Raw genomic sequence first — 7,664 nt, 5'->3', positions numbered from 1 at the left:
AGGCTGTGCACGTGGGAGGGGAGGAGCACCTAACTCGTTCTCAGTAATGAATGAAATCTCAGCGCTCTGTCTTCTAGCCTTTTTTGAGTTTGAAGTCAATTTTCCTAAGGTCAGTGTTTGAAGAGGAAGGAGTAGATTGGGGAAAAAGATCAAGGATGAGGTTATAAAGCTAATAACTTGAATTTACTAGGAACTAACTATAGACCAAATACTATCATGATGAATAAAAGGAAACTCTGGACTCGGGAGCTTTTAACTAATTCTGTTATTTAATTACAAAATTAATTTATAATATGTCTTCATAGTATTCAGTCTACTCTGGCTTTTTAAAATAAAGTCAAGTCATTTTAATTTGCTCTTATACTCAAAAACTGACAATGAAACAATAGTAAAGGATTTCATTATGCCGACAAAATGAAGATCTATGTCTGTGGATATAATCAGAACTGATGTCGATTTATAAAGAAAAGAAAATTGACCAAAGTTTAGTACAGTTGTGGGCATCGATCACAATATTCTTGAAAATGACTTATTCCAACCAGACCATCCTCTTCTGCGACAGGAAGAAGCAGTGTGCTGTGGGCCTAACGGCAGGGAAGGATTTTCTCTTTCATGTATTTTTTCGACAAATATTTATTGGTTCTTATTAAGTGCCGTGCACTGTGCTAAGCATGGAGGATGTGGCAATGAGTAAAACCAACTCCCTGTGCCCAAGAAGGTCATTGTCTGGAAGAAAACAATGTAATGTCAATGCCAATAGAATATGAAAATTTTAAGATAGGGAAAGAATCGAGTGTAAGGAACACATAAAAGGAGCATCTAATCCCGTTTTAGGGGGGAAAGGAGAAGAAAAAGAGGGCCATCTGAAGCAAGACCTGGAAGACTAGCAGAAAGCCAAGATCAGGGCAGAAACATGTCAGAGAGAGAGAAAAGGAACCACTGTGCAAGGCCCCAAGTTCCGGGCCTATCCAGGAAGGAATGAAAACAATGGTGGAGTCACGCTAGGAAATAGGATGCTGATCTGGGCATTCAGACTCTTCCTAAGGGCAATAGGACAATAACCATTATTGTGAGTGGTGTAAATAATTGAAAAGACTGCCAAAAGAAGGAAGACACTGAGCGTGCAAAATGCTCTCTCATGTGCTTTGAGGCATTCTCACTACGCAAGGCTCATAACTTGCACTGGACATAGTTCACTGTGTGAATCAAATAAAATGTACACTAACATCTAATACTTAACAGTGTGTACACATGTATATAAGCATAAGCCTATTTACTGTTGAGTTGCATGGTAACTGAGCTCTGATAACCATAATCAATAGTACTATTTACAGAATTAAGCCAATTTTCTTTTCTCTTGTCACTCTGTTAGCCTCTAAATGTGTATTATTATTGAAATATCATCGACTGTTCCTCACCTCATGTTCAAGTGATTAAATGCAAATTAAAAGGCAAAAATCCACAATCGTATTTCCTGGGACATGGGGCATCTCCCATCACTCGACATACTCCATGTTGAAATAACTTACATGTGAATGAATCGGATAAGTGAAGTATCGTGTGCTCAAACAGCAATAGCCTAATAAGGTGCAAGCAGATAGATTCTGAAACTGTAATTGCCTTGTGAGAGGAGCCTTTTTATGATGAGGCATAAGAAACAATCACCAAATAAAAGGCTTCTAAGAAAAGTGCAGACACCATCCTAATTGCATAAAAACAGGAGGGCTTATATGGTCAACGATAGGGTTTTTATTGCAGTCATTTTCTATCAGGCTTATTCCTTTCTTTCTGTGAGTACTTTTATACTAAAGGAGAGGTGTATCTTTCTCAGTGGAATAAATTGTGCAGTGAACAATTATGTATAGAAATAGTAAGTCAATAAAGTTGTTGAAGCCTTTATTTCAGAAACTGCAATCTCAATGATTGCACAGATGAAAAGAGAAAGCTTTGTGACTCCTATATGGAGTCACGCAAGCATGATTAGGCTGACAGGAGCCACCATGAGCCACTCACTGGAGGGAATGCAGAAGCCCAGAACCCGGACCAAAGCTAGGATGAGCTTTTACCCGCCACTCCTAGGAATGGGTTACCCCATCATGCTGCTGGTTGGGGAGGGTCAGGGGCATATTCATCATGGTGGAACAACACAGTCATTGTACCTGAGCATTATTTCAAGTGTGCCATGTGTCTCCCTGTGCATGGCAGGATTATTCTCATCCTTCTTCCTTTCTTTTATTTCTTCCCATACCCTGGTGATCTAAAGTTATGCAATGAATGGCAATCAGTATCAGCCAGAGACAGATTCCCTTGTCTTTAATGACTTTTGCTCCAAGTATGGACAACAGACCAGCAGCTGGCATCATGTGAACTTGATAGAAATGTAGGGCCTTGGGCCCCACCCTAAACCTACCAAATCAATACATCTTAACAAGATCCCCAAGTGATTCCCATGCTGTGGATAAGCCACTCTAAAGAATATGAAGCACCTTTTGCAGCTCTAAGAAGCCACTATCATCTTCTAGGCTGGAGCCAGGAGTGACGTCTTCATAACCTTCATGACGTGAGGCAGCTGCAGGATGGAGCCAGGACACTGGGATGAGAGAAGAGGGAGGAAAGAGAAATGGAGGGAGACAAATGTAGATAGGCCTCTCAGGGGCACACTAAGGCTAGCTCTGAATGCACTGATGGGTGACTCATGAGTAAATAACACCATTCTCCGGACTTTTCTACAAGTGCGTTGACTCGGTGTGTGCTATTTTGTGTTGTTATGAGGCACAATGACTTCTTTTGAGTTTTCTGAGAGTAACTTAGCTTTGTTTAAAAATGGTAGTTTGGCACTAAGTCCTCATATTTTGCCAACTCTCACTGTGGCCTATAGGTGCAAGACCCTGGCAGTGGCTCCCCTAAGACTGTTTGTGGGGAGTTCTGCAAGGAACTTATACATGTGTTCTCAAACAATTACCATGTGGCATCTGGACGATGTCATGGCCTCTTCTAGGTAGAGCCATCATTGCTAGGGAGAGTTGCCCATGTTGGGCATGGCTGTCACTTTATTTTGGGTTCCACTGTGCCCAGAGGCCCTGTAGCCCTGATAACCAGATGCTCCACCACCAATGCTAGATCCCTGAGGGGACCAGAGCCAGGCAGAGAGGGCATACACTCTGTCAGAGAGATTCCAAAGCTTGGCTATGGCCAAGCCACTGATTGCTTTGAGATTTGCTTTCCCATTTATAGTAAGAGTGACTTCTACCTTGAACTTACATGGGTATATAGATAAGCAAAGGACCTGGCTCCAGGTGGGCACGTTAGCTTGTTAGTGTGGTCATGCTTCTACCTTGAGTACATTTTCAATGGACTTTATTTGACTAGGCTCTAGAAAGCTATTCCAGGGCCCCTTTTTTTTACTATAAAGAGCTTGTGGATTTCTGTGGGCTGCAGGTTGTAGGCTGTGAAGACAGTCCGAGAGTGACTTCTCGTAACCCCACTGATCACCAGCATTCATGGGGCTGATCCGGCTGGCTCCCTTCTCGTGCCCCCCCACCCTTGAGATTATTCCTACATGAGAAAAGAAGGCAATGAAGAAAATGAGGACCCTTGCTGAGGAGATCCCTCCTGACCTTGCCGTGCCCTCCCCATGCATGCCATCTGTCTTCCCTGATTCAATTTGAAAACTGGGGCTGCTACTGTTCACATCCAACAGGCATCATCTGACCACCTCCTCCCTTCCAGTGCAAGTGTTCCCAATACAACATCCTCATACAGAGACACGCGCTACCAAACACGCACCACCTTCACACACAGGCACACCCACACTATACTCACTCCACCCTCACCCGCAGATACACACATGCACTCATGCCCAGGCTGTGAAAGGAAAATAAATCTCTGGACCCCCAGTCACGAAGCCAAAGGGAAAAGTCAAGGTGGAAACTGCATGAGGCAAACTGCCTCTCATTTTACTCCTAAATAAGACACCTGCAAAGATAAAAAAAAAGTCACATACCTCTCTCGTGATTTCCCCAAAAGCAAATTCCTTGTGGACAAAGAACAGACAGAACTCATCCCTCTGCTCACCTGGGACAAACGCATACCCAATGCTTCCTCTGCCCTATCGTTTCACTAAGCCAGACCAAAGCATAAGTGACTATTCCTCTAAATTGTGTATTCAGTGAAAGTCTAATCAGACTCAAAAGAATGTAACCTTTGTCTCTTGTCTCCCTATGACCTGGAAGCTCCCTCCGCTGCCTCGAATTGTCCCACCTCTCTAGATCAAACCAATATACATCTTACACATATTGATTGATGTCTCATGTCTGTCTCCCTAAAATGTATAAAACCTTGGGCACACACATGTCGGCAGGACCTCCTGAGGCTGTGTCACCAGTGGGTCCTTAACCTCGGCAAAATAAACTTTCTAAATTGTTTGAGATCTGTCTCAGATACTTTTGGGTTCACAAGACACACACATACCACATCACATGTATACACATACCACCTTCACACATAGACACACATACATGCACATATGCACACACAAACACCACCCTCAAAAACAGACACATACACACACACACACACACACTCACACACACACACACGAATTACCTTTCATTGATATAGCTGACCTCCCTTTTATTATTACCAGTCAACCATGGAAATAGCTCTAGAAAGCTATTCCAGGGCCTCTTTTACTCCCAATCTCCACTCACTGCAACCTTTATTTCCCAGGTTCAAGCAATTCTCTTGCCACAGCTTCCAAGTAGCTGGGACTACAGGCACATACCACCACACCCAGCTAATATTTTTCGGGGAGGTATTTTTAGTAGAGACAGGGTTTCACCATGTTGGCCAGGATGGTCTCCATCTCTTGACCTCATGATCTGCCTTCCTTGGCTTCCCAAAGTGCTGGGATTACAGGTGTGAGCCACTGCACCCAACCTCAATACTTACATACAATAAAACCCTTAAAAAATTTTTTTTTGGCAAAAAAAGTGATTTTTTTTTTTAGGTAGAGAAAGAAAAAAAAGAAGAAAACTTCCACATAAGGGCGGGGGAGGGGATCCAAACATTGAGTCTGAAGGGGTCTGGAAGCAGGGGACTTTTTAACCTAGGAGGAACCCCCACCTTCTCCAAGACCTCTGGCCAATGAAAGGAGTTCTTTAGGACTTCACTGGAGTGACTGACTTGATTCTTCCCACAGCCATGAAAACTAAAACAGAGACCTTCAAATCTTCTGGATGGAGAGAGATGGGAGTGGGGCATGGCACTGGGAAGTTCTTGCCCCTAAAACTACACTCCCTTGTGGACCCGGAAAGAGAACACATTCCCTCAGGAGGAACCCTTGGGCCCCTAAGGAGTTACAGTGAGCTATGATCTTACCACTGTACTCCAGCCTGGGTGACGCAGCAACACTGTGTCTCTGAAAAAACAATAATTAGGCTGCGTGCCGTGGCTCACACCTGAAATCCCAGCACTTTGGGAGGCCCAGGTGGGTGGATCACTAGGTGAGATTGAGACCGTCCTGGCCAACTTGGTGAAACCCAGTCTCTAGCTGCCAACAGGTAAATGCTATTGCCTAGCAGAAGACTGCAGTTCTGTTCATACTAGAACCAGCAGGGGGAACTTGACATTAAAAATCTAGGACCAGAATCTCAGGATGGGTCTCATTAGAAAACTGAGTTGTATAGGGACTTAAACAAAATCCATCCCAAAGAATTTGAGCTTTAAGGTGATAATGTCTTTTCAGAGATTGTAGCACATGAAGAACCCATGGACATTACATAGAATATGAACAGTTAGCAGAAAAAGATCTCATGACTAAAGTGGGGAAGAAAGCAAAAAAAAAAAAAATTACAAAAGGAAAAATAGTTCAGAATACAGGAATATTTACAAGATGTTAAAAAATTACTTATCTTCAGCCAAAATGAGGCCCCTTGGCACTCCCAAAATCTTTGCTTCCTTCTCCTTTCGTTCTTGCTCATGTTTCTTCCGTTGCTCTTCCTTTGTCTGGAAACGGGGTTGTTTGTAAGTTTTCTTGTGGAAATTAATTCTGTTGACATGTCCATTCAGATAATTATTTTCTTCAGATTGCCCCCGTGGTTTAAGTTTTCCAGCAGAATTCCTCTTGGTGGTCTTTATTTTGTGTGTCCCAAGCATAGCCCTGTCTTTTGGGGTGTTCCCAGACATGGTCACATGTGCAGACCTTCTGGCTAGAGTCTTGGGCAGTGAACGCTCATGCTCATCATCTTTAGTAGCAGCTGAAAACCTGACACCTGTTTTAGCTGCAGAGATAGCAGAGTGCTTGAGTGACCCCTTCAGACCCAAGGTACTCTGACATGAAGGACCATAAGATTGACCTTGAGAGCGTCGTTGGCTAATGGGAGTAGAAGCCACAGAGAGTCTTCCTTTCGGAGGTACTGGAGTCGTGACTCCTCCCTTATTGATGAGCTGCTTCAGTTCACTGATGGAATTGTATTCTTCAAAATGTTTCTTTTTCCTCTTACTATATTGATCAATGGACTCCATTTTCTTAAAATGAGCTTCATGAATCTTCTTAAAGTTTGGAGCAGTCATTGCAGTTCTTTTATTTTTTCCAGGTTTGGATAACTCATCTGTGTAGAGAGACTTCTTTCTTTCTGAAGGTATCTTTGAGTCTTTGTTACCATTTATTCCACGTTTTCCTGAGGAAACAGCATTCTCAGCTCCTTGGTGCTCATCTGGAGAATAACCTTTTGCAGTAGCTCTGAAATCCTGGCTTTCCTGCTTTTCATGATTCTGAAATTTAGTGGGATCGCTTATTTTTATTTCTGAATGATCCTGCTGGGAGTCAGGGTCCACACCGACAGTCTGTGCCTTCTCCTTGTTTTGGTGACATGGCCAGTTGGCTCTCTCTATGCATGTTCCTGGCTGCTGATCTGTATCTCAGTCTCATCGCAAGAGGATGCAGAAGTTTGACTTTCATCTTGATTCTCATTTCCTTTTCTTGCCTCATGATTAATGTGGCCTTTCAAGGCTTTTTAGCAACTTGTCTGCCCTCAGGTTGGCCCAGAGACCCAGACTCTTGGCTAAGTTCTGCAGGTCGCTGTACTTGAAGGAGTCCAGCTCCTCTAGGGAGGGGACGACCATCGCGATTCGAAATTCTGGCGATACTCAGAAGACGGATCACACAACTCCAGTAGAGCAGTTGAAATCCCTGGCTCCACCAAAAACATTTTTTTTAAATGAATGCAACTGGCAAAATTCTGCAACTAAAAGTCATTCCTGCCCATGAATTTCTTCCAATCAGGTAAATGAACAGATTACTATTAAAGCAAACTTCATTCATTTAAATTTAAAATTGTAAAAAGATCAACATATCTTTTGGTTCATTTTTTTTGGTAATCACATTATATACTGAACTTCATTTATTCACAAGTCATTTTTTTTCTCAAAATTTAAGAGTGAGCACAGACATCTATTTTCTTTCATTTTGATTTTTTTCTTGAATATCCCGTGGAAGTAAAATCAATTTGATATAAAGTTCACCCTTTCTGCCACCTCTAGTTTTGTAGTCTGATGGACAAGTCATATGTTTATTCTCTCAGTTCCAAAAACATTGAACCCCAAGATCTGAGAGTTAATTCTACATATTTGATTAGAGTTCTCAGAGAAAGTATCTGAACTCA

General features: G+C 42.5%; 1 pseudogene across 1 annotated transcript; it reads right to left on the bottom strand.

Annotated features, from left to right (window-relative positions):
* Positions 1-250: 250 nt before the first annotated feature.
* Positions 251-7,294, bottom strand: LOC118152756 (nucleolar and spindle-associated protein 1 pseudogene; annotated as a pseudogene). The gene has a single exon (XR_004741550.3). The product of XR_004741550.3 is annotated as a nucleolar and spindle-associated protein 1 pseudogene (transcript).
* Positions 7,295-7,664: the final 370 nt, after the last annotated feature.

Source organism: Callithrix jacchus, chromosome 4, assembly GCF_049354715.1.
Source record: "Callithrix jacchus isolate 240 chromosome 4, calJac240_pri, whole genome shotgun sequence".
Taxonomy (NCBI): domain Eukaryota; kingdom Metazoa; phylum Chordata; class Mammalia; order Primates; family Cebidae; genus Callithrix; species Callithrix jacchus.
Note: the sequence above shows the minus strand (reverse complement) of the source record. Positions and strands in the feature narration are given on the sequence as shown.